Genomic DNA, 18,587 nt, shown 5'->3' with positions numbered 1-18,587 from the left:
ATTTTGGTATTTTTCCACCACATCTTCCTTGAAATCTTCATAGTAGTTTTTTGGAAACCATGAGCCTAAAAGCAAATGGAGAGAATGTACAAGTTAGTAAGTACTACAAGTCAATTAAGATTAATTTACTACTTTATGAATGTTACAAACATAAGCCTAAACCTGATTTCCTTTCCCATCTATTGTAGATGTAGGGAGTTGCCTTCTAAGGAGAGACATGACTGCTGCATCTAGCTCAGTATTGTTTACTGACAGGCAGCCGTTCTCCAGGGTTTCAGATGGGTTCTTTCCAGACTTATGTGGAGATGCCAGGGACTGAACCCAACATGCAAAGCAGTTGCTCTTATCACTGAGCTAAGACTTAATCAATTAATGCTGTTAAGTACTTGTGTAGTGTCCATAAAGCAATAAGGCGGCAGTCACTAACTACTGTACTTGTTTCCTGGGGAAACACAAAGGGCAGTATGGTGGGGTGAACAGTTGCCTCCCTGAACTGGACTGCTGTCTTAACCTTTTTGGCCACAGATACGATCTTCTACCTCTCGTCTCAAGGTTGGCAAGTGGGGAACAGGTGGTTCTTCTGTGTTGGACTTAGTGTGAAGAGCTTCTTGCTGCCGACTGCGAAATGAAGGAACCAGCCCAAAGCTGGTCTCCTAATGAATATTCTGCACACAATGAATGAGATTCTGTAGAATTACCACTGTTTCAAGGTCACTGCTTCGGTCAGCCAGTTCAGTCAGTCTTTCTTCTCTTTCCAAAACCTTCTCAATATTTTGAGTCATGACATTTTTTACATCATCCACTTGAACTTGAAGAGTAGAAATTACAGTATCGCCTTGTTTCTCCATCTGCCCAGGAAAAGTAGTTTTTATTTATAATACTTTATATAGATTCTGTAATGACAGCCTCATATATCAAATTGGTTAAGATACCTCAACATTTCCTGAAACAAAGCAACATTTGAAACTTAACTGAATTATTTATTTGATTCCCGAGACCTATTTAACAGTAGGCATTTATAAAGGTTCTGCTGAAATTATTGCCATCTTATTTAAAATATTTCTATACAGCTGTTCTGTTAAATAATATTCAGTGGTTTACAACATTCAGCACAAGAAGGTGGCATTCAAACATTGCCATTGTGGGGTGTTAACGGTATGCTGATGACACCCTGATCTACTTCTCCATGTCATCATCAGGAGGTGGCATAACCTCCTTACATGCCTGCCTGGAAGCAATAATGGGCTGGATGAGGGGGAATAAACTGATACTGAATCCTGATAAGATGGAGGTACTTATTGTACAGGGTCAGAACTCCAGAGACGATTTTGATCTGCCTGTTCTGGATGCAGGGTCACACTTCCCCAAAAGGAACAAGTATGCAATCTAGGAGTGCTTCTGGATCCACACCTCTCCCTGGTATCTCAGGTTGAGGCAGTGGCCAGAGGGACTTTCTATCAGCTTCGGCTGATCCGCCAGCTGTGCCCGCTTCTTGAGATGAATGACCTCAAGACAGTGGTATATAGGTTGGTAACCTCCAGACTTCTGCAATGTGCTCTATATGGGGCTGCTTTTGTATGTAGTCCAGAAACTCTCGTTGGTATAGAATGCAGCAGCTAGGTTGGTCTCTGAGTCTTCTTGGAGAGGCCACATCACCTCTTTTTTGATAGACTTGGGTGCCACCTCACCCCTTTGATTCACTGGCTGCAAATAGGTTTCCAGACAAAATACAGAGCTGGTTATAACGTATAAAGCCCTAAACAGCTTAGGCCCTGGGTATTTAAGAGAATATCATCTTCATTACAAGCCCCACTGCCCATTGAGGTTGTCTGGAGAGGTCCGTCTCCAGTCGCCGCCAGCTCGGCTGGTGGCCACATGGGGATGGGCCTTCTCAGTTGCTGCTCTAAGACATGAATGCGCTCCCTACAGAAATATGATCCTCCCCATCTCTGACAATTTTTAAAAAACACTTGAAAACCAAGCTTTTTCAGCTTTTTAAAATTTTAGGTTTTAATATGTGTTTGATTTTTAGATTTGTGTATGTTTTAATTTGTATTATGTTATGTTGTTAACTGCCTAGAGTCAAAAGTTTGGGGCAGTATACAAATTAAAAAAATAAATTGCATAAGAATGTTGCCTGTGCAATGAGAGAGGAGCAATTTTCACCCATATCCTTGAGGGTCTCCCAGTTTTGAGATTGGGGGCATTATTGGGCACATCAGAGAAAGTGGGGGGAGTGGTAAAACTCACCCCATTGGGCAAGCAAAATAATTTTGTTTTGTTGGATTCTGTTCCAAGGAACTATATAACCACCAGCAAAAACAGTCTACGCAATAGAACAGTAACCACCAAACACCAGTTAACCCATCAATTGTCTAAATAAAAGGCCTTGCCAAATTAAAGTGAATAAAGGATTCACATTTCACAAAGATGATCAAATGTAGAATTTCAGTTTTGAGCAAAAGTCTCATTGGTTAAATTGGATTCTAAGCACAAGGCATATGCCGGTAGAATGCAATTATATTCAGCTACTTATTTCTTTGCTAGCAATTTGAAATTGGTTTGTATACCAAAAACCCCACGGAAACTATGATGGAGAAAAGATATGGAAAAGTTTGTTTTCAAGCTTAAACAGTTTTGTCAAACATTTGTTTATAAAACCATTCCTCATCTTCCTCCATTTAACACAAAAATCTAATTTCTCTCCTAATTAAAAGCAGATTTTAAAAGTTTTGATTAAAACTATAATTTACAGTTACAGTAACCTTTTCTGGGCAAATAACGTCAAAATAATTGTTCCCAATGTAGCTACCTTTCTTTAAATGTGATGTTCTTGAAATTTCTTTTGCAGTTCTTGCAGTCTTTGCTCTGCTAGTTCTGTGTGTTTATAAAGCTGCAACAGGAGACAAACATCTAGGATGCAATGCTGTTGTGAAGGAGGGGAGGAACATGGGATACTCTCTTGAGGAAAGGGGATTCTGGGAAGAAATCTTTGCAGAAGGACTGTGATTATATAACCCTATACACAAACTTTTACTACTGCTCAGATTTGTTAGTAGCATGCACAGGTTACCTTTAAAACAAATATGCATTCAAGCATAGGTGTTAAGTGTCTACAATCAGAAAGTAGGTTAAACCAAGAATACTGTTGATAATTAACATTAATTAATGATATTAATTAATGTATTAATTAACAATAATTAATTGTTGATAATTAACAAAATAAACCCAGTTTTTCATAAGCCCCTTCCTCTAATAGTAACAACCCAACTTTCAAGCAATTCTACCAAGCTTTAATTTCTCTCGGCCTTAGAACTATTTTTTTAAAACCATACAGAGATTCTAATTTATACTGATAAGAAAAGCTCAAACTGGTAAACAGTGTTCCACCCATTTTATTAGGCAGTAATTTTATCCTAAATTTATTTACCCAGGAGTGCTTTGTACTTATTCCATGATACGAAGACTGTCATTTTATCTCCGATTCAGCATGCCTTTGTTATTTCAAAGGGAAACTATTATACTGTGCAAGGGCTTATACTGAATATTTAAAAACTGCTATAGAAAGTTGTAGACTGCCTTGTTGAGGACAGATCACTAGGAGCATGTCATGCCTGTGCAATGGTGTCCAATAGCATTTTGTGCTCAGTTCAAGGTTTTGGTTATCTAATATATTAAAGCCATTTTGAATTCCAGTCACAGGGAGAGAATAGTTCCACCTCTGCATATTAATCAGGGAATTGCAGTTCTATCATTCTCTTAATAAATAAATGGGTCAGAAAGCATGTCGTGGCTTTAAGTAGAGGCACAGCTGATCCATCACCCAAGATGGAAAACAACCAATACTAATAGGAAATGGGAAGGTGTTCAGTCTTAAATGCTGTGGGCGCAGGGAATGGGTGGGTTGCAGCCTGGAAAGAGAACAAGAGTGCATGCACATTTCGTGCTGGACTTGGTCAAAATATCTCTAGAACAAGGCAGTGGGGACTAAAAGTGTTTGCTTAAATTTTCTCTCCAAAAATCTTCTTTTAAAACCAGCTTTACCGCTTCGCTCTTCTACATGCTAAAGAAAGCCTGAGCCCAAAGATAAATAAGTTACAGAAAAGAACTTCAACTGATAATCCCATAAGTCAGACTGCTTGATAGTTTGCAACAGAAATACAGCCTGTCATGACTGAGAGGCCTCCTTTTACGTTTTTCATTTGTTGTCAGTTTAGGATTGTGCAGTGCCCCAAAAGGCATTATTGATTACCGCTTGCTTCAACTGTTAGTTGGGCAAAGAGACATGTTTCAAAGTGGTGGCTCTTTTTATTTAGCAGGGGAAGAGCAAGAGTCCCTATTCAGTTCAGCAAAGGTCTCTTCCCCTCCCCGCCCCCAAGCTTCTGCTAGTGTCTCACTATTTTTGTTTTGTTATTATGTTTATTTTTAGCTTGTGGGCCCTTCTGAGACAGGGAAGCATTTTCTCATATCTTTTGCTATGTGAACCACTTTGAGAACTTCTTTTTGTTGAAAAGCAGTCTATGAAAATTGTTCGTAACTGAAAGATATACTACTCCGGAAGACTTGCTAAAGCTGGAATGTAGCATATTTTGAAAGTAATGTCCGACCCTATTCTGGTTGGGTTTTGGTGTTTAGTGACTGAATGGTATGAATGAAGGGTTCTGATACCTCACTTGTCCTGCAGTGTTTGGATGGGGATAAGATATAAATGGAATACATGCATAATGTCTGGGCAGAATTGCATTTTAAAATAGCAGGGTTTTTGTTTGTGTTTTGGTTTTTTTAGTAGTAATATGGAATTATTAAAAATTATGTGATAGGTTAGAAGGTTAGGTTACTGTTTTTACACTAGTAAATGGACTGATGGGAACAGAGAATTTGAGGAACATTTAGCTAAAAGCATCAAGGGGAATAACAAAAACTTATTTAAATACAGCAGAAGCAGGAAACCTGCTAAGGAAGCAGTTGGACCGTTAGATAATGAGATGAGGGACAGAAAGAGATTATTAAGGAAGATATGGAGATTGCAGAGAAGCTGAATGAGTTCTTTGCATCTGTCTTTATGGCAGAGGATACTGAGCATATATCTGCCTGTACTAAACTTCTCAGGGACAGAGGATAAAGAACTGAGTCAGACAGAGGTAACATTCTAAATGGTCTTAAAAAATTAGAAATTAACAAAACTCCAGGACCAGATGGCATCCACTTGAGTCCTAAAAGAATTCAAATGTAAAATTTTTGACCACCTTGCAAAAATATGCAACTTATCCCTACAATCAGGCTATGATACCAGAGGACTGGAAAGTAGGTAATGTAACTCTGCTTTTTCAAAAAGGGATCCGGCGGGATTCGGGAAATTACAGGTTGGTTAGCTTAATGTCTGTTCCAGGCAAACTGATGGAAATAATTCTCCAGGATAAAATTGTTAAGCATACAGAAGAACAGGTCCTGCTGGGGGAGAACCAGCATGGTTTCTGCAAGGGCGTCTTGCTTCACCAACCTTTTGGAGTTCTTTGAGAGTGTTAACAGGCATGTGGATAAAGGTGATCTGGTTGACATAGTATACTTGGACTTCCCAAAAGCTTTTGAAAAAGTTCCCCACCAAAGGCTCTTGAGTAAACTTAGCAGTCATGTGATAAGGGGACAGGTTCATGTGTAGATTGGCAACTGGTTGATTGATGAAATGGGCAGTTTTCACAATGGAGGGAAGTAAGAAGTGGGGTCCCCCAGGGATCTTTTTATTTTATTCATAAATTATCTAGAAGCTCTCTCCAAATGGGGAGTGGGCAGCAAAATGGCAGATGCAGTTCAATGTTAGCAAGTGCAAAATGATACATATAGGGACAAAACACTCCCACTTAACTTATACACTGATGGAGTCTGAGCTGTCAGTGACTGATCACAAGAGGGATCTTGGGTCATGGTGGACAGCTAGTTGAAAGTGTTGACTCAGTGTGCGGCAGCTGTGAAAAAGGCCAATTCCATGCTTGGAATCATTAGGAAAGGGACTGAAAATAAAATTGCTAATATCATAACGCTCTTATATAAATCTATGGTGTGGCCACATTTAGAGTACTGTGTACAGTTCTAATTACCAAATCTCAAAAAGGAAATTATAGAACCTGAAAAGGCGCAGGAGAGACAACCAAGATGATCAGGGGCCTAGAGCACCTTCCTTATGAGGCAAGGCAACAATATCTGGGGCTTTTTAGTTTAGAAAAAAGATGACTGAGGGGAGACATGATAGAGGTTTATAAAATTAAGCATGGTGAGAAGAGCGTGGACAAACAATTTTTTTTCTCCCTCTCATACTAGAACTAGCGGTCATCCCATGTAACAGATTGCTAGGAAATTTAGGGTTGACAAAAGGAAGTTTTTTTCCACAAAACACATAATTAACCTATGAAATTCTATGCTACAAGATGTGGTGACAGCCACCAGCCTGGATGGCTTTAAAAGGAGCTTAGATAAATTTATGGAGGACAAGTCCATCAATGGTTATTAGTCTGAGCGTTATGTGCCACCTCCAGCCTAAGAGGCAAGATGCCTCTAAACACCAGTTGTGGGGGACTAATAGCAAGAGCGAGGACATGCCCTCACCTCTTGTCTGTGGCCTTCACAGAGGCATTTGGTAGGCCACTGTGTGAAACAAGATGCTGGAGTAGATAGGCCCTGGGCCTGATCCAGCAGGGCTGTTCTTATGTATGTAATCCCTATAGGCCCATACTGATGTAATAGTCTCTTCTTTTAAGCATGCATTTGATAAAAGCCCTGACAATGTATTTAGCATTTCTATTTATTTATATTTCCTTTTAAATTAATGTGAAATAAATAAATATACAAGAAGAGTCTATCAGTATCTTCAAGACTGTGTACTCCTTTTGCAGGACTATTACTTGGCCACCAGAGGTCTCCCCAGTATTTCTATTAATACATGGCAAAAAAACAACATATGTAGATTCTAATGTATTAGCTTAGGACAGGGGTTCCCAACAAGGGCTACTAATACTCTTAGGGGTGCTTGAAGGGCACCCAAGGGTTATTTAGAGCCCGTCGGCCAGGTTTCATAAAATTAGCAATGAGTACTCCCATTGATATTAATGGGACAAGTAAACTTGTCCGATAATTCCAGTAAGACTGCTTATGAACAACTTAGCAAGCATGGTTGTGAACCACTGATTTCAGTAGCCTCTCTCTTTAACTGGAACACTTAAATTTGTGTGTTTATATATGTCGGTGTACACACACACACACACACACACACACACTCGTAAATGTTACAGTTATGAGAAGGATCTAAGTCTGTGAGTGAAGTAGCCTGTCTCATAACTGTAGCGAAATCTCTATAGGGTACCTGAGCTGAAGGTTTGTGACAGAAGAGGTACACTTGTTTTAAAAGGTTGGGAACTCCTGGGTAAAGAGGACAATTGAAACACTGAAAAGCAATGAAATATAAAAAATGAACTTAAGTTGCAATCTTAGTGCACACTTTCCTTAGAGTAAGCTCAATTTTACACAATGGGAGTTGCTTCTGAGTAAATTTGCATGTAAAACTAGCCTCTTGTACAAATGTAAGAATGTTAATGTGGAAGAGAGCCATCTTAAAATCATATGCAAATTTTAACCAATGTTACAAAGTTACAATGTTACATGAGAGATGCAAAAACAATTTCAGTTGAATTTTCAAAACATGTTCTCAACTCCTATCCATGGGTGTCTGTAGGACTTTTTCCAGGGCTACAATCCTGTATCCCCTTAACTGGGAGTAAGCCCCATTGAATTCAATGGGGATTTCTCAGTGAGGGGATGTCCCACCCCCCACACACATTCATGCTCCTATCCTAAATCACTGCAGCCTTATCTGGGGTATGAGGTGATAAAAGGAACAAAGATTGCTGAACATTTATTAGTTAGTTACCACATTTAAGGTTCAATGAAGGATTAAAATTAATCCTACATGCTTCAAACATGTACACATGTACTGCTTTCTTTGCCCATGTATTACTATTTACTAATATTTATTAATGCATCATTAAGTCATGATCCAATTTGCCCTCTTTGTGTGGGAGAGGGATTGGCAGCTCAGGAATCCTCTCTTCTGTGTCCAAAAGGGGATGGAAGTGGGGAGGTACTAGAATTGTCCCCAAGGACTTTAAGCTGAATTTTATACACTGCACATTCCTTGCTTTTGATGTGCAGTCCAGGGGTGTCTTTAGGGGGTGGGGCCATCAGTCAATTATTCAGAGCCTCAGTGGGCTCTGTCAGCCACCTCTCTCCTCCACGACCTCTTCCAGGAGGAAAGTGCGGCAGTGGAGGCACCTGCACAGCGTAAGGGGCAGAGCTCCTAGCCTCATTTAGCTCTCTGATGCTCCCACCTTCACTGCTGATTTATTATACTATTAGACTTTTTTTAAAAATGTAATTATTCCTGGGTGTGGTGGTATGGTTGAGTTCAATTATCAAAAAGGGTGCTGTGGGGCTGGGCCCTGGATCTTTTAAGTAGTAATGCCCCCTGTGTGCATATTTTCCTAACAAAGGGGACAGGCCTGCCAAAGTTGGTTTTAAGTCTCACTGATGTCAGTGGCAAGTTAAGTATTTGGTTAATATTTTCCAAGGAAAATCAATGGGGGGTGTTTCATTTTAATTACTGTAGATTGTGCCCAAGGCTTTTTTGCTATTACATTCTTCTGATTTTTGAGGTATACAATACTAATGATAGGTTAAGCATTCCAAGATTAAGCATGCTATTAAATAATAAATCTTATCCATCCCTAGTTAATATTTTAAAGCACCGTGTGATCTAAAAAGTGGTAGGATATTGAATTCCACACAACATACTGCCACTGAATATTATGGGAATTCTCAAATTTTAATAAAGTGAAGCTCCCTATGGAGAGGGGGAGGTAGTACAAACACCTCTTAGTACTTAAGGAGGATATAATAACCTAGGCTAGTTGGATGTGGACTAGCAATGCATTGTATCCACTTGATGGGAGTGGCTGGTAGTCATGCTTCAGGGGGAAATAGCCAAAGTTATGATGCAGTCACTTGGTTATTGTTTCCCCCTCAAAATAAAATAAAATAAAATAAATCCACAAATCCTAATGATGTTCAAAAGCCACAAAAATATTTACCACATACAAACATTTAATCTGAATTAACAAAGCCATGCTATCCGGATAAAAGCATGGTATTGTGTTTATCATATAATATTTTGAATTTTGAACAGAAAATGTAAATCTTAAATAAAAGATTAAGTGTTGCAATTCAAAGAAGCTTCTAGCAAGATTTGGACTTGTTTGCCTTCTACCACAGACTCCTAGTTTGCATCGACATCTACTTTTGAAATTCCCAAAAGTAGTTTGTGATAAAGAATGAGGACCAAAGGAAACAAATTCTTATATAATTTAGTTCAGAGCCAGTTATTAATTAATGAAATGTTATCATTGTAACACAGCAATTTAAGATTTAAAATTTAATATTAGCTGTTCAACCATCCAGTTTGTGCAAAACTTCAACTACATTTCAAATAGTTTTATATCACCCAGAAAATATATATTTACAGGAAACTCATTGTATCTGTACATTACTATATAGAAGTCAACATAGCTTTTCAGATACAGAAAGCAATTTTCATTAATAAAGCCTAGTTTGAGATTACAGAGCTCATCTTGATGTTATAGGAGCAGTAACTCTGTTATTAATGTACTAATTTCAGACTACTTTGGCATTGGCAATGATGATTAAAACCTCTGCTTCTTGTGACAATCAATTAATTTGTTATAGGGTTAAAAGAATAAGATTATTTTACCTAAAGCAGCTTTAGAAGATCCAGATTTAGAGTTAAGGTACCTAATATGTTTCTTTCTTTCTGTTCTTAAGAAGAGATCTGTCTAATCGGACAACACAGTGGAAAACAGCTATTTAAATTTCTGGTTAATATTCTACCACAGTGACTATCATAGATAAGCTATATAAATATTGGACTCAAAATTATTCTGCTACAGAAATAGTTATTTTATTGACAAAGTTAGGTGTAAACGTTTATGAACTGTGATGTATTCTTATCCTAAATCTTGTAGATTATCTTCATTGTTTTCTTCATTAACTGTTATTAGTAGCTGTTGAAATAAAGTTCATTTAATATTACCTACCATGTATTTAGCTAATCTTGAAAATCTGCACTAAACTCAAAAAGATTCAACAAAAAGTGCTTGTATCGAGTTAATTGTCAATTGTCTTCTAAATCTGATTTTTAAAAATCTGTTTGCCATGGACTTCAGCAAGCATAAACTATCAACATAAATCATGACATTATTACTGTTCAGTATAATCTTATTTATCTGTTGCCTTGAGTCAAGAATTTGTCTAAAGAAGCATCCTATACACATAGGGTTACACATTATGAATCATATTAACATAAGTGAACTAGGTATCAGCAGACCTGGGACACAGTCTGGCACACATACTGCTTGCATTCCGAGCAGTGAGCCTGCTCAGTGCTCACTGCTTTTTCACCAGTGAGCTTGTTCATTGCATTGTGGTCAAATGTACACTCTTCTCTTAAGGATAAGGCTGAAGAAAAACCTATTCTTCCAATTTGTAGCTGAAGCTGGCTGTGCACAGCATTGATTGTCTTCCTATGAGCCCCTGGTGGTACAGTGGTAAAACTGCTGCCCTGTAACCAGAAGGTTACAAGTTTGAGCCTGACCAGGGGCTCAAGGTTGACTCAGCCTTCCATCCTTCCAAGGTTGGTAAAATGAGTACCCAGAATGTTGGGGGCAATATGCTAAATCATTGTAAACCGCTATAAAGCAGTATAGAAATGTAAGTGCTATTGCTATGACAGAATTAATCTGGAGGGAAAATATTTTGTGGAATCTGGATGTTTGATCTTTTTGTGTAGATGTGCTTTTATACGTGAATGCCTGTTGGCAGCAAAAAGTGTCATCACATAAGGGTTGTTTTTTTGATGTTGTTGCAATTATGGTAAGCTTTTCCATTTATATATTTACTTAGGCTGTATTGCTACAATCCAGCAGACTGTGTGTTTGTGTGCGTATGTGTGTGTGTGTGTGTGTGTGTGTGTGTGTGAGAGAGAGAAGTAATTACAATTAGAGGTACCAACTACTTGTCAGTGCTGACAAAAACAGCAGTATTTTAATTGATTGTGAAGCTTGATGAGTTTTGTCTAGCTTGATGAGTTTTATATCTACCAGATGCTTTAAGTGTACATGCATAAGGGATGGCTGTAATGGTTGCTTCCCATTTTTACATTTCTATGATTTTATGAAACATCTCATGGGACAAATGGAATACATTGGGATACTCTTGTGTTAAACATTTTATGTCTCAGCTGCTAGCAGTGATTACTTAAAAATCTCATAATTTCCTTATAACTTTTGTTTAAATCTCTGTATTTATATATTCTCCATCTGTGGTTAAGGCATGGACTCAGTCTACCTACTATAGAACATAGTTAATTAAAGTATCAAAATAGATGCAAGAAACTATTTATTGGGAAACAAAGACAAGTTGGAAAGGTGGAGTTCTTATATTCTGGGTGGAATTTTTGAGCAAATATATTGTTTGATATGACAGATTAAGTGATAATTGCTAACAATATATGTTAATAATCACTGTAATTAAGAGCAAAAGCACAGCTTTTCAAAACCACTCATAATCAGAAAATGTGGAATGTCAATAGGACATAAGTATGTAATTCTGTGAACAAGAAGAGCATGATATATGAAGCATGGTGGGAAAAGGTGATCATTAAAATAGTAATACTCATTTTAAAAGTATGTCTTTTACTATTTAAAAAACCACGAACAAAGGCTGGAAGTTCTTTCAATACTAAACTGAATACAACACGACAGTTGAAACATGGAATATTTTATTCCAAACTAAATTACTGCCCAAAGCACCTGCAATTTCTAGGGGCTGTGGGTGCACAATGGGACCCCTGTGAAAAGAAATGCGCTCCACCAAGCTGCAGCAGGTGACGCAAAGTAGCAATGCCCCTCCATCAGCCTGGGAAAGACCAACTGCCATCTGGCCCTCTACTACGAATATTTATATACCACTTTTCAACAAAAGTTCCCAAAGCGATTTACATAGAACCATTTTTTTTTCTTTTTCTTTTAAGATGGCGAGTGTGACATAGAACAGAATATACAGTTCATCTAACAAATGTAAGTAAATAAATAAGTAGATTACCTAGAAGTAAGTCCCACTTAAATCAGTGGGACATCTGAGAAAAGATAGGAATGAACTGCATGTATTATGATACATTATCCTTTTATCTCTTTTTATTTACCATAAAAATAATGTAGGCCTAGATTATCTGTAATCCTCATACTGCTGCAGTTAATTTTCTAAAACATGTATTAGGCCTGTTTTGTTTGAAAAAGTTGCAACCCTCGACTTACCTTTCTATACAAACTGATACTTTTCCCCAAAACCTTTGTGTAAAACTAAACTGATCGCAGAAGATGCAGCTTCCTAAAAATAAGTTGTAAATGTTTAATATTTTAAAGGATTTATGAAATTATCTGGCATGACAGCAGGGACATTATTTTTTTAAAAAAGAAAGTAGGAGCTGCCACCACAAAATGTTGCATTGTATCTAGTCGCTAGCAGCAGAGCAGTTGTTCAGGGCTTCAGTCTACCTTTAGAAGGCTTTAAGTGCTGTTCAGGCCGCCCTTACAGGTGGTTACTGGTGGAGTTCAGAAAGGAATGGGGAGGACATCTTATAGTACTTGATTTGGGGCTGGCTGCCAGCCCAAACCTAAGCTTCTATTACTATACAGTAATATAGCCAGGAGGAGTAGCAGGGTCTGGCAACTGGGAAAGGAAAAAGGCGACTTTCCCCCCTCTCTGCCTTTGCCTTACTTCCTGAAGCATCCCTGTACAGTGCATGGAAGGCCATTTTTTAACCTCACAGTAAGGTAAGGCAAAGTGTGCCGTCAAGTCAATTTCGACTCCTGGCGCCCACAGAGCCCTGTGGTTTTCTTTGTTAGAATACAGGAGGGGTTTACCATTGCCTCCTCCTGCACAGTGTGAGATGATGCCTTTCAGCATCTTCCTATGTTGCTGCTGCCCGATAGAGGTGTTTCCTGTGGTCTCTGGGAAACATACCAGCGGGGATCCGAACCAGCAACCTCTTGCTCCCTAGGCAAGGCAAGTATTTCTCTGCTGCTGTGACGCTTACGGTGATAACCTCACAGTGGGCATCCCTAACCCACCTTTTCAGGATACTTACAATAGGCTGTTATGGGCTTCAGGAGGACAAATCCTGCTCTCCCCTCCCCTTCTGTGGGTTTTTTGGCCCTTCAGTTTGCACCAACATTCTGTGCCTCAACTGCCGCCGCCACCACCACAGATTGAATGGATACGACACACCCACAGCCTGCTTGATGCCTGGTTCTCTTGTACCCACCCCCCAAGTGCTCTTCTTACCCCTGGACTTCAGGGCCAAAGTCCAGGGCCTCCACAGCCCCCGCCCCCCCATCCTCTTTAGTCTGTCCTGGGTAGTGTAGTCGCCTGCTGAAGCATAATTATGCTTAATTTCCAGGGGAGGGGGAGCCCTCCAAAGGCCTTTAGCTCCCCAGGCTCCAAATTAGCTAAGTGCACCTCTGTCCCCACACAGGGCAGGAGCGAGAGCTGACAATACAAAGCAACGGAGAAGCCCAGGGTTTTAGCATCATTGTGACCGGGTGGCAGCGGCAGATGTATGCCCCCCTCCCCTCCCCAAAACAAACGGTAGCTGCAAAAAACAGGAGTTTCCCTTCTTCAGACAATGAGACAAAGTAGTACAGTATTTTCTTATATCTGTGTGTTCAAGTCAACACAACACACGCGTCCAACGGAGCGGAGGAGAAAGGTGGGGCGGGGGGGGGCAGCGGCTGAGAGGGAACAACAGTCTTGCCGAAGAACGAAAAGGGCGGGAAAGCCCATGGAGGGAGCAGGGAGGGGGGTGGGCTTCACTTGGCAAAGAAAGGGGAAGGCTACCCAGAAGTTGCTTGGCCCCCGGGCAAACTGGGCTCGACGAGACGGGAGCTGTTTGAAGCGGGAGCTGCTGGTTGTGACTCCACCCCCACCCCTCCACGCGGTGCTCTTCTCCGCGAGGCCCCCGCGCGCTTTTTTTGTGTGTTCGTTTGTTTCTGTCTCGCGCGTTGCCTCGCCCAAGTGGGCGGGCGGGGGGAGGGGACCCTACCCAACACGCGCCCGCTTTAGGTTTTTCGCACACTCTCCCTCGAAATCTCCAAAGTGGCCTGTGGGGGTGGAGGACTTTGTGCTGCACGCGCAGAGATACTGACTTAGTGGATGATATACTTTACCTTATTATGTCCTCAGAACCTATCATGAAAGGAGAGCAGGGCTGTTGGTTTGTTTTCCTACTACACGTGAACGCGCATATCTTAAACGAGATTTGTTATGCAAATATAAAACCCTATGTTGGTCAGAAGAACGGCAATTTGCATTGAGACGTGACTTTTCTTACGCATGCACAGTGATCAGTACGTCAAAATCCGTCTGTAGCCTTAAAGAAATAAAATAAATCTACCCCGTCTTTCCCAAGAGAGTTAACAATCCAAGCCCTTTTCAAATGTTCCTTCTTCTTGTCTGGAGGGAGGAGCATGAGCCTCTGTACACAGCCTTCCCCATATTCAGTGAAAGGGGCTTCTGTGCCTGAAGCTACATAGCATTAAATAGTCACTTAATTAGCATGAGAGACACAGGCTAATTCATCCTTATGTATTATTTATTTTTATGTATTTATTTAAAATATTTCTATACCGCCCAAAATTTGCATCTCTGGGCGGTTTACAATTAAAATAATTTAAGACATCAAATCAATTAACCATTAAAATTATTTAAAACGTTTAAAACCCAGTATTAAAAATTTAAAAACTATAAATCGAATTAAAAACCTGGGTGAATAAATGAACTTTCTCCAGATGTATTATTATTTATTCATATATATATATATATATATATATATATATATATATATATATATATGTATATATATATATATACACACACACACACTGCCTAACACATCTCTAGGTTGTAAACAATTTCAAATACAGCAAACATTCAAAACCAGCAACAGTAAAGCAATTTAAATTTAACTAACAGCCTGAATAAAGTAATTTTTAAAGGCAGAGACAGGGAAGCTCTTATGCTGAAAGGAAGCATGTTCCAAAGTCCAAGGGCGACTAGAGAAGACGTTTAGTCTGCACATTCTGTACAGGGAATTCATGCAGCAGCATCCATCAGTTGTCCACTGGTATTTTCCTCACACTTACATTGTCACATATATGTGAAAATACTTTTTAACAACAGTGGTACAGCTGCACAATGACTACATGTGTGAACTGTTGTTAGTGCTGCTGTTCCCTCTTTTTTATAGCTGTGGTTATGACAGGTTTGACTTGTTTAGTGTTCATGCCCATGGGCAACAGAAATAGGAGGGATAAAAGGAAGAGGGTTAGTTAGGGGCGTAGGGTGACAACTTAAGTTGGTGGTTCAGCAGGAAATATTCTGTCATGTGGCTCAAAACCAATAATTTTGAGATAATTCACAAATTTGGTACCTGCGGTTCTTGTTCTTCAAATTGAGAACACTGATGATCTGATAAATATCATTCTCACTATATTAACTTATTTTCGTTCTGTTGCGTCTAAACTTTGCTGCTTTTTAAAAGCCATTTTTTTGCTCTCTTTCACTCATTCTGCCTTTCCCTCATCTATGTATTTCAGGTTTCAGGAAAAACTGCATGAGCCAAACAAGCACATGGAAGGGCAAGCTCCCTTCAGAACATTCAAACATGCTACTAACCCAACAGGATCAAAATATTTTAAAAAGTGTTATTACAAAGATCAAAGGAAAAGACTCGGCATTAAGAAAGTAAAAACTTGCAAATTGGCTTCTAGCCCCATAGGCCTAATTTGCATTGATGCTTACAGGTTACAATTTTTCTAGGGCAGCTTAACCAGGGAGGAACAAACAGGACTGGCTGCAGTCCACTGGAAAGAGAGGGAACAATGGGAGAGAGATGTGACTTCACCAAACCAGATGAGAGTAAATAGGGCCAAAGTTTTCCCTACAGCCAATAGGACAGGAGTGCACAACTCAAATGCCCCAGTGGGCCAGAACCAACCGTGACTTGCTGTGTGGGGGCCAAGGACAATTTTCAGCACATTAATTATTGCATTAAAATTAATTATTAAAAATATAAGTGAAAGTGAGGGGCAGAGGTTGGAGTCGGGGGGAAAGGGGATGGTGTCAGTGGGCTCTGGTCCAGAAGGGGACATCTGATCTCAAGCCAACTGTATTGATCCGCTGCTGCTTGTCAGCGGGACAGGCCAAGAGTTCTTCATGGCTCTTGCTGTTGCTGCAGGATATTCCTACCTGTGGCCCAGGGAAAAGGTCCATGAGGGCCATATCCAGCCCCCAGGCCTTATGTTGTGCAGGCCTCCTGCAATAGGTGATGACATCCCTCAGTTTCATCGAGCCAGCAGCACAGTTGCTGAGGTAATCAACCTCACTGGTAGCTTAACTGATGGACAAGGCCATGGGGTCTCTGTGTCTCCTGGTTACATCCCCAAGCAGAAGGGCTGAATGAAAGGTTAAAATGTATTGCCTCCAGCAAACTAGAACTGATAAACTGAAAGAAAGAAAAACAAATTGTCTGTGCGGGGAGAGAGGCTACCCCCCCGCCCCCAACCTCTGATGTCTCTCCGCCACCTCCACTGCGAACTGGACCAGACCTGGTTCAGCCAAGACCGGACTGGGTCGGTTCAAATCCGGATCAGATTAGAACCAAACTGGCAAAACCGGCTCCTATATACTGGTTCTCCACACATGCATATTTTCCTTCTGTTCACAAGGTGGCAGCATTTACTTTCAGAATATATTATGTTTTTATTGGCGTAATAATATACTAGGCTCAGTTGAGCTTTTCTCTGAACTATGATAGTGCCTATAATTGTTAAAATAAAAGTTTCAAACAAAGCATTTTAAAATTGTCCATTGTTGGAGAATCAGAGGGCTAATTACAAAACATATAAGGATAGCCTTGTATCTCATAAAGACTGAAATTGTGTTGAAAAACTAATTTTTTGAAGGAAAGTTGACTTTTGTTGTTGAGGAGAGGAGAGCTGGTCTTGTGGTAGCAAGCATGACTTGCCCCCTTAGCTAAGCAGGGTCCGCCCTGGTTGCATATGAATAGGAGACTAGAAGTGTTAGCACTGTAAGAGATTCCTCTGAGGGGATGGAGCAGCTCTGGGAAGAGCAGAAGGTTCCAAGTTCCCTCCCTGGCAGCATCTCCAAGACAGGGCTGAGAGAGATTCCTGCCTGCAACCTTGGAGAAACCGCTGCCAATCTGTGAAGACAATACTGAGCTAGATAGACCAATGGTCTGACTCCGTATATGGCAGTTTCCTATGTTCCTATGAGTTTCCCTCCGCCCCGGCACCTGGCAAAAAGCAGCCTATACATGTAATGAATAAATAATGTAACAAATAAAATATGTACTTAATAAATAATGTTTGCCAGAAAGAGGAGGGGAATACACATACTGTATAGTTAAAGGCACTATATAACAAGTAAGTTTACTTTTAAAAAGTTAGTTCAATTAAAATATTACTTTTTAGTTTCTTTACACAGCAAAAATGCAAAATCAAAACAGTTATCAATAGAGCATACCAGGGAAAATAAAAAGCTGGAAAACCGCATCCACTAACTCACTCTACACTGGTCCCAATACAGAGTACTCTGTGTAGGGTCCTCTGTATTTTCTCTCTTTTCAGCATCTGACTTACTGGGCAGTCTCTTGTCTTGTGGTAGCAAGCAGGACTTGTCCCCTTAGCTAAGCAGGGGTCTGCCCTGGTTGCATATGAATGGGAGACTAGAAGTGTGAGCCCTGTCATATATTCCCCTCAGGGGATGGAGCCGCTCTGGGGAGAGCAGAAGGTTCCCAGTTCCCTCCATTGCAGCATCTCCAAGATAGGGCTGAGAGGTTCCTGCCTGCAACCTTGAAGAAGCCGCTGCCAGTCTGTGAAGACAATACTGAGCTAGATAGACCAATGGTCTGACTCAGTATATGGTAGCTTCCTATGTTCCTTGGTCACAGCACAGGTCTGGGGCTCAATCCAGCCTGGCTCTTCTGTGATTTCAGCTCTGATTCTCCAACTTGAGTCTTCAGAGGAACTTTCCTGCAACCTTGTCTCCTGCAGAAAGACTGACTCTAGAGCAGACAGATTCTCCTCCAGACTTCTTCTTGCTGACTATTCAATCTTGACTGCTGATTCTAGACTCATCCTCCTGGATTGTCTAAACCCTCTCAATAGATATAGTTTTCTGGCCCAAGTTTTTCAAACCAACCAATCATTACAAATAAAAATTCCTTCTGTTTTTCAAAATCTCTTTCCCCTCCAAAACCAACTGTCAAACTGCCAATCCAAATGTGAAACTAAAGGGGGGGGAGTATGAACTTTTGACCCTGCAGAGAGACCAATCAACATTCTTTACATACTATTTGCAATGAAGAAGAGGTTTGTGCCCCATTCCATAGA

The 18,587-nt window shown here is 40.1% G+C and overlaps 2 long non-coding RNA genes across 8 annotated transcripts in view; one reads left to right on the top strand and one right to left on the bottom strand.

The window, feature by feature from the left end:
- Nucleotides 1-14,216, bottom strand: part of LOC128325764 (uncharacterized) — a 14,401-nt gene extending 185 nt beyond the window's left edge. The window contains exons 1-7 of one of the 7 annotated variants that reach the window (XR_008307613.1): nucleotides 14,014-14,216; nucleotides 12,432-12,504; nucleotides 9,812-9,893; nucleotides 7,355-7,435; nucleotides 2,813-2,926; nucleotides 699-848; nucleotides 1-65 (exon numbers count right to left, since the gene is read on the bottom strand). The exon at nucleotides 1-65 is cut by the window's left edge and continues 185 nt beyond it. This is a non-coding gene — a long non-coding RNA (uncharacterized LOC128325764). The remainder of the gene's footprint in view (nucleotides 66-698; nucleotides 849-2,812; nucleotides 2,927-7,354; nucleotides 7,436-9,811; nucleotides 9,894-12,431; nucleotides 12,505-14,013) is intronic. The other 6 variants (XR_008307611.1, XR_008307612.1, XR_008307610.1 and 3 more) reach the window with 6 other exon arrangements.
- On the top strand, nucleotides 13,542-17,025 carry LOC128325766 (uncharacterized). Its single transcript, XR_008307617.1, has 2 exons — nucleotides 13,542-13,885; nucleotides 15,771-17,025. It is a non-coding gene; the product is annotated as an uncharacterized LOC128325766 (long non-coding RNA).
- Nucleotides 17,026-18,587: the final 1,562 nt, after the last annotated feature.

The sequence above is a fragment of the Hemicordylus capensis genome, chromosome 5 (genome assembly GCF_027244095.1).
Source record: "Hemicordylus capensis ecotype Gifberg chromosome 5, rHemCap1.1.pri, whole genome shotgun sequence".
Taxonomy (NCBI): domain Eukaryota; kingdom Metazoa; phylum Chordata; class Lepidosauria; order Squamata; family Cordylidae; genus Hemicordylus; species Hemicordylus capensis.
The sequence above is the reverse complement of the archived record's forward strand: the minus strand, read 5'-3'. Positions and strand labels throughout refer to the sequence as shown.